The 7,211-nt window shown below is 40.2% G+C and overlaps 2 pseudogenes; both read left to right on the forward strand.

Annotated features, from left to right (window-relative positions):
- Positions 1-2,624: 2,624 nt before the first annotated feature.
- LOC111980006 (protocadherin alpha-10-like) lies at positions 2,625-5,112 on the forward strand (annotated as a pseudogene).
- Positions 5,113-5,201: 89 nt separating this feature from the next.
- LOC111980471 (protocadherin alpha-1 pseudogene) lies at positions 5,202-6,975 on the forward strand (annotated as a pseudogene).
- Positions 6,976-7,211: the final 236 nt, after the last annotated feature.

The following is a 7,211-nucleotide window of genomic DNA, read 5'->3' on the forward strand; positions in this document are numbered from 1 at the left end:
ATTTCTCCAATAAATATGATCTTTGTCCCCATGTGCAGTTGCAAACTGTAGTCTGGCTTTTTTATTGAGGTTTTGGAGCAGTGGCTTCTTCCTTGCTGAGCTGACTTTAAGGTTATGTCGATATAGGACTCGTTTTACTGTGGATATAGATGCTTTTGTACCTGTTTCCTCCAGTATCTTCAGAAGGTCCTTTGCTGTTGTTCTGGGATTGATTTGCAGTTTTCATTCCAAAGTACGTTCATCTCTAGGAGTCAGAACGCGTTTCCTTCCTGAGCGGTATGATGGCTGCGTGGTCCCATGGTGTTTATACTTGCGTTATATTGTTTGTACAGATGAACGTGGTACCTTCAGGCGTTTGAAAATTACTTCCAAGGTTGAACCAGACTTGTGGAGGTCTACAATTTTTTTTCTGAGGTCTTGCATGATATCTTTTGTTTGATTTTCCCATGATGTCAAGCAAAGAGGCACTGAGTTTGAAGGTAGGTCTTGAAATACATCCACAGGTACACCTCCAATTGACTCAAATGATGTCAATTAGCCTATCAGAAGCTTCTAAAGCCATGACATCATTTTYGGGAATTTTCCAAGCTGTTTAAAGGCACAGTCAAATTAGTGTATGTAAACTTCTGACCCACTGGAATTGTGAAACAGTGAATTATAGGTGAAATGATCTGTCTGTAAACAATTGTTGAAAAAATTACTCATGTCATGCACAAAATACATGTCCTAACCGACTTGCCAAAACTATAGCTTGTTAACAAGAAATTTGTGGAGTGGTTGAAAAAACGAGTTTTAATGACTTCAACCTAAGTGTATGTATACTTCCGACTTCAACTTTATATATATATACAGTACCAGTCAAAAGTTTGGACACACCTAATCATTCCAGGGTTTTTCTTTATTTTTACTATGCTCTACATTGTAGAATAATAGGGAAGGGATCAAATCTATGAAATAACACATATGGAATCATGTAGTAACCAAAAAAGTGTTACACAAATGAAAATATATTTGTATTTTAGATTCTTCAAAGTAGCCACCCTTTGCCATAATGACAGGTTTAATGGTGGTGGTGGTGGAGCTGAAGTTGGCTACCCGGTCCTGATGTTGTTCTCAGTCCCCAGCCCTCTGTAGTCACTGGTTGACTCCTCCACTATCGATGTGTAGCACCCACTTGGGAGATGCTTCTTCTGCTGCCAATACTGGCACTTAAAGCTCACCCACACATCCGTCCATTGTAACGTCACCTTCTACCATATACGTACTGCAGTCCTCTCACTTTGGGTGGGGAAAACTAGAAGTGGGTGGTGCTGAATGCATCTTTTGAATGCAAACAGTACACAGCTATAGCTAGCTAGCCAGCTAGCTTAGCAAACCAAACAAATCAATCTGCTTCCATTTCTGCAATTCTGTTGATACCAATTTTTTGAATAACTAAAATAATACATATTTATTATTTAAAAAAAATAAACACAGTAAAAACACTTGGTGTTGCTGTAAACCGTGATTATGTTGTGTTGATTAGGTTCCTCCTTCCTTCCTGCACTTCCACTGCTGAAGGCACAGTCAAGCAAGTTTGGTGAGACGAGAATGCACTCGAGATGTACTGTATGTAAAAAGAACCGCGGTATACTAGTCGAGAGATTATTCTTAACGATACTTTGCAATATAATGAAACTATCATAAACAATTTAGGCCTACAGAARAATCGGGAAGTCCGTGGATCGTGATGGGCCTTTCCGGTAGTGCAGAATTGCCCCTCCCCCCTTGCCTGAATCCCCCCGCCTTCGCGTGAAAGTGCACGCACTCAATTCTTAATTACTGCGACTTGCTTGCTAGTTGAGATTTCTGATCACGTTAGGCTGCGATTCATTAGATTTTTTATGTCGGTTTGATACCCTGGCACGAGTAATGTCTGCAGTTTTCGGTTTGGCTATTTGTTTCAAGTCTATTAGTCTATTAATAAATCTCTTTGGCAAAATTCGTCATCTCTCCCATGTCTTATTTGACTTGTACTTGTTCAGAAATGTTTATTGCTTGCCTACATTTTACTCCGTCCTCTATGTTTAATATAACACACCTACATTAATTATTMATTTTGGTTGCCTATCGTGACGTGAAGTTTGTTCTATAGAAATTATTTGACTCTGATGTGTGCCACAGAAAGTATTTGACTCTAGCMACAAAATTAAAAAAATTAGAAAGGGGGAGGGATTTCGGCAAGACTATTTTCTCCTTCGATCCGAGACATTACAGATCATTGTACATGTAATGGAAATACATGACAAGAATCCATTTTTCAGCAAACCTCTCTACAAAGTGAAAGTTCCGATTGGAACCAAAATATTATACCTCACTTCATTATATTTGGATGAGGGTATCAACAGTGACATTGTTTACACTTTTGTTGGCAACAGTAATGAAAAACGAGCTAGTATATTTGCTATTGACCCATATACTGGGAATGTATCAGTAAAAGGTAATGTCGATTATGAAGAAAACGTTGGGATTGAGTTACGAGTCCAGGCTGCAGACCAAGGCCAACCTCCAAAAACGACACATTTAAAGGTTGGTGAATGTCGAATATAAATGACAATGCTCCAGAGATAGCAATAACATCACTCATGAGCACAGTAAGAGAGGATGCCAAGTCTGGCGCTGCTGTTGCTTTAGTAATGCTCTCAGATAAAGATGGGGGTAAAAATGGACACTGTGAAGTCAGGTAAGTGGTAAGGTTCCTTTCCAAATTCATAGTTTTCTTATAAAAATAACTACTCTTAAGTTGTAGATGCCTTGGATAGAGATTAAATATTCTCAGTACAACATCAGTATTATTGTATACGAGAGGGACCCCACCTCTCTCCAGCACCAGTGTTGTTACTGTAGTGTTACATTTCTGATGTAAAAGACAACCCTCCCATTTCCAGAACATCTTATTAACATGTATTTAAAGGAGAATAGTCCAGTGGGAGGTCTGATAGTTAGTGTAAGTGCGTATGATCCAGATAAATGGAAAACGCGCGTGTATATATATTCTCTATCGAAGAAAAGTGATAATATATCCCTCGTCAATTGTCAACATTAACTCTTAATAACTGGTGAAATAACAGCATGCATGTCTTTTAAATGAAGAAGTAAAAAAGTTACAATTTCAAGTTCAGCCACAGATTCTGGCGTGTTCCTCCACTAAGCAGCAACGTCACTGTCAACGTTTTTATCCGGATGAGAATGACAACAGTCCTGTGATTCTCCCGCCCTATTCTGATCACGCTCCTTAATATCTGGAAACATTCCATTATTCTGACTGAAGCGGGATACTTGTGGCCAAGATCAGGGCTGTAGACGCCGACTCTGGATATAATGCGCTGCTTTCTTATCACATCTCTGAACCAAAGGGGACCAATCTATTCAGAAGGAACCAACAACGGAGAAATACGGACTAAGAGACGCATGAGTGACAATGACTTAACTCACCCGTTGGTCATTCTGGTGTYTGATAATGGAGAACCTTCCCTGTCTGCGACTGTGTCTGTTGATGTTGTGGTCGTTGAAAGTACAGGTGACACAAAGACAATTTTCAGACATCTGCCTGTAAAGGAGGAGAGTTTCTCTGATTTAAATCTCTGTCTGCTCGTCGCCATTGTGTCATTATCAGTGATATTTCTACTGAGCCTCATCAGTTTAATAGCTGTAAAATGCCACAGGACAGACGGCAGTTTAAGAAGGTACCCCAATGATCACTACACACYCTGACGGGAGCTGGTCTTACTCCAAATCTACTCAGCAGTATGACGTGTGTTTTAGTTCTGAAGCACTGAAGAGTGACGTAGTAGTTTCCCCACGCTGTTTCCACCTGCTGATGCTGATTGGAAGCTGATCAGTATTAATGGAAGGTACACTTTTCAAAGGACTCCACTCTGCCAAATATTGAGAACGTGAGGAAGGATAACTTTTCAGAAGGTATCTGTTTTTTTTATCATTGCGTTGTTATCGTTTTTTGTTTAACTGACAAAGTATTATCTTGTGGCGCAAATTCTACATACTTTGTTGGAGTTCATCCCTTCTAACTTGATGAGACAGCTGAAGTTGTCTGGGTACGGTTTTAGGTAGGTAAAATCCAGCTCTAAATTTATGAGGTGTTTGGCTCTTCAATTCAGTACCATGGACAACGATAGGCGGCTACTTGCTCTGTTATGTTTCTTTCGTATGCTATTCCTCTCTATCCGATTCATTTGTGAACCTGTCAACAAATGAAGTTTTGGGTTGTTTATTGTAGAAGCAACAACCGGTAAAGTTATTATCTGCGCATGATTGATGTTAAATCATTATCAGCAGTCTCATTAATGTCACGGGTAGTTTTGTAACTCATTTCCCCCCCATATTTTCATGTGCTAGCCAGTCTCTCACTCTACATAATGTAGTCTACTTGGTCATGTTTGCAATATCTCAGAATTCTTAATTGTTTTCGATTCCCATGTGTAATCACATGTAACTGGTGTGAAATCGCTAGCTAGTTAGCGGGAGTGCGCTCAAAACGTTTCAATCGGTGACGTCACTCGCTCTGACACCTTGAAGTAGTTGTTTCCCTTGGCTTTTGCGGAGCGTTAGGTAACAATGCTTCGTGGGAGGCTGTTGTTGATGTGTTCAGAGGGTCCCTGATGCGAGCCCAGGTAGAGGGACGGAAGCAAAACTGTTACACACACACACACACACACATGACCAAACCAACTTGTTTATAGGTCGAAGATACACTATTGTTACAGTTTCATAATTTTATTTGAACTAGTACTCTGTAAAGGGTTCGTTTTGGTTTAAAAATAATAATAATTAAGAACCAAGGTGGTGTAATAGAGACATAGCAGATTTACAGGGGTGGCAGGTATCCTAGTGGTTAGAGCRTTGGACTAGTAACCGAAAGGTTGCAATATCAAATCCCCGAGCTGACAAGATAAAMACCTGTTCTGCCCCTGAACAAGGCAGTTAACCTACTGTTCCTAGGCTGTCATTGAAAATAAGAATTTGTTCTTAACTGACTTGCCTAGTTAAAAAAAATAAACAGCTATGTCAATAGTATTTGTGCTGTGTATATACAACACAGGATGTCGCTGTTGACCATGAACATTATTTCTAGGAGGAATAATGCTGGACTACTCATGTGAATACTAAAAAAGGAATGGAGTTGAAACCAGTCGTGTGTTTTGGGACGAGAGGAAACGCTTGTGCGTCCTGCATTACTTGGGTTGTATAAACACGGATTAGCAGAGCTTGTATTATTTTCATTTTTTCCCTTTTAGTATATTTTGGATACGGGTTTACTTGTACAGCCATGGACCTGTGTGACCACAGAAGACGTGTTGGGATACAATGTCTTCTGCTGCTTTGTTCATGGGGATTGTGTTCCGGACAGTTCGTGTATTCAGTCTCAGAGGAGGTGGATAAAGGAACATTTGTTGGAAATATCGCCAAAGACCTAAATCTTAACGTGAGGGAACTAGAATCTAGAGAGATTCAGATAGTAACCGGATCCAAACGGAGGTATTTTGATGTCGACGTGAAGACTGGCGTTCTTTTTGTCAGTGAGATAATTGACAGAGATGCCATCTGCCCCAACTCCATAAAATGCTCCATARATGTAGAAGCTATCATGAATCATCCCATGCGAATCCATCGTATTGAAGTAAACATTTTGGACATAAATGACAACGCRCCATCATTTCAAGAGCGCATTCACGTTATCAATATGACCGAATATGCCTCTCTAGGTGAAAGATTTCCATTACCACTTGCCGGTGATGCGGACGTTGGCAGTAAATCGATWAAAACCTACAACCTGAGCCCGAATGAATACTTTTCTCTGGATGTACAGAGCGATGGAGAGCACAGTGTGACTGCTGAGTTAGTGCTGCAGAAAGCTTTAGACCGAGAGAAACAAGCTGTGATTAAGCTGATACTGATTGCTGTTGATGGAGGAAAACCTCCACGATCTGGGACTTTAGAGATAATAATTAATGTGATAGATGTGAACGACAACAGCCCGATTTTCACTAAATCTCTGTATAAAGTCCAAGTCTTAGAAAATGTTGCATTTGGAACTTTAGTTCTAATCATAAACGCAACAGACATAGACGAAGCTGCAAACGGTGAGATTGAATACTCATTCATTGGTAACAGAGAAATGGATCTTCATAGGCTGTTTGCAGTCAATCAGCACACAGGTGAAATAACCATTAAAGGAAGTTTAGATCACGAGGAGAACCCTGCGTTTGAAATCCGTGTACAAGCAAAAGACAAGGGTAATCCACCAAGGAGTGCCCATTCAAAAGTCCTAATTGAAATACTTGATATCAATGATAATACACCCGAGATAGAAATAACATCCCTGGCCATTGCAGTCAAAGAAGATGCCGAGAAAGGAACAGCAGTGGCTTCATTGAGTATTGGAGACAAAGATGGGAGTAAAAATGGGCTCATCAAAGCTTTTATTATAGGAGATTTTCCTTTTAAATTACAGTCGTCCTATAAGAACTATTATTCTTTAGTGGTAGATGGGCCTCTAGACAGAGAGAGGGCCTCTCTTCATAACATAACTATTAAAGCCATTGATGAAGGGACCCCACCTCTCTCCAGTACTAGTGTTATTACTGTACACATTTCTGATGTGAATGACAACGCTCCACTCTTTCCGGAGCCCATAATGAACTTTTATATAGAGGAGAACAGTCCAGTGGGGGTTCGTGTTGGCAGCGTGACAGCGAATGACTCGGATATCAATGAAAACTCTCAATTGACGTATACACTATCAAAAAACAAAACACATGCCCGTTTGTCAACATTTCTAAACTTAAATTCTCTAACTGGTGAGATATTCAGCTTACAGTCATTTAACTATGAAGAAGTGAAAAAGTTCCAGTTCCAAGTTCAGGCCACAGATTCTGGTGTTCTCCACTAAGCAGCAACGTCACTGTCAACGTTTTTATCCAGATGAGAATGACAACAGTCCTGTGATTCTCCGCCCTATTTTGATCACGGCTCCGTTAATTCTGAGAAACATTCCTTACTCTGCTGAAGCGGATACTTTGTGGCCAAGATCAGGCTGTAGACGCCGACTCTGGATATAATGCGCTGCTTCTTATCACATCTCTGAACCAAAGGGGACAATCTATCAGAATAGGAAACAGCAACGAGAAACTACGGACTAAGAGACGCAGAGT

This window comes from Salvelinus sp. IW2-2015, linkage group LG20 (assembly GCF_002910315.2).
Source record: "Salvelinus sp. IW2-2015 linkage group LG20, ASM291031v2, whole genome shotgun sequence".
NCBI lineage: Eukaryota > Metazoa > Chordata > Actinopteri > Salmoniformes > Salmonidae > Salvelinus > Salvelinus sp. IW2-2015.